This window comes from Physeter macrocephalus, chromosome 3 (genome assembly GCF_002837175.3).
Source record: "Physeter macrocephalus isolate SW-GA chromosome 3, ASM283717v5, whole genome shotgun sequence".
Classification (NCBI taxonomy): Eukaryota; Metazoa; Chordata; class Mammalia; order Artiodactyla; family Physeteridae; genus Physeter; species Physeter macrocephalus.
In genome coordinates, this window is record NC_041216.1 from 21,527,490 (window position 1) to 21,528,988 (window position 1,499).

Genomic DNA, 1,499 nt, shown 5'->3' on the forward strand with positions numbered 1-1,499 from the left:
GGTCTGGGAGGATCCCACATGCCGCGGAGCGGCTGGGCCCGTGAGCCATGGCCGCTGAGCCTGCGCGTCCGGAGCCTGTGCTCCGCAACGGGAGAGGCCACAACAGTGTGAGGCCCGCATACCACAAAAAAACAAATAACACTTTGTTATTTTTAATATTTTAATAATTTTAATAAAATAACATTACCTCCAAGTTCTCCTTCATTAACCCATTGCCCACCTCTCCCGGCCACGCTGGCTTCCTTCCAGGGTCTCCGAAGCTCCCAGCATCTTCTGCCTTCAGACCTTTGCACCTGCTGAGCTCATTGCCCTTCCCCCTTCTCTCCATCTGGTCGACTCCTACCATTAGAAAACTATTTGCTAATAGAGACAGTTGGGGGTCCTATTTACCTCTGAGCTATAATTCTGAAATTAGCATGCCACTTATTTGCACACGACCTACTTGAAAATCACTTGCTTTCTTTAAGTCATTAGTAAACATCCCCCAGAAGTTACCGTTTATGATTAGGAGGCCCTTTTTTATCACTTGGGTCCCCCAGCGCAATCTGCTTTGCGGAAAAGGGCAGTCGGCAAGTTGGGTGCAGGCATTTTACAACTGTAGATGCTTTCTGTCCTGCCCACACAAACCTGATTAGGGAGATGTTATTTTTCCCATTTCCCAGATGAAGAAACTGAGCCTGAAAGAGATCATATCACTCTCCCAGGATTTCGCAGCCTGTGAATAACAAAGTCCAAAGAGCATCTAACACCACAACATTCCTTTCTAATGTGTCACTGAATTAAAGAATAAAATTAGCATTTAATACTGTGTGTGTGACAGAAGTATGGTCTGTTTGGCTTTGCTTTGGAAAAAAAAAAAAAATATATATATATATATATATATACTGTCAAGTTCTCCAAATCGGGGATGATTGTTGCTGGAGTCATGGAAGCCTAGAGCTGAGTGCATTTTTGAAGGTCATTTAGAGCAGGGCTTCTCAGCTCGATGTGCATGGCCATCATGTGAGGCTCTTGTGAAAATGCAAAATTCATGATTCACTAGCTCTGGAGTGGGGCCGGAGAGTCTACATTTCTAGCAAGTTGCAAGTAAGGCCGAGGCTGCTTTTCCAGAGATCACACTGTGCGTAGCCAGAGGCTAGACCCTCCTCTGGCCTTTCCCTAAACAGTGTTTCACAACTGAGCAGGAAGTGTTGTTATCCAAGAGCTTCCAAAGGAGAAGTGTGTTTCTCAAAGGGAGCATTGGTGGTGGAAAAGGTCCGCCGACGGGGTTGGGGCAGAGTGGACCCGGAGACCGGGCTGCATTTAACATGCAGCATAAAGCTGCGCTCACCCAGGGAGTCCGCCAGGGAGGGGAGAGCATTACTGTCCGCGTGAAAGTGCCCGGGAGGGAGCTATTAGCTCTCAGTATCGAGTTTTCTCCGAAAAACATTGTAATAAGACATCAAGAATCAACAAAAATAACATTACCTCCAAGTTCCCCTTCATTAACCTGGAAATGA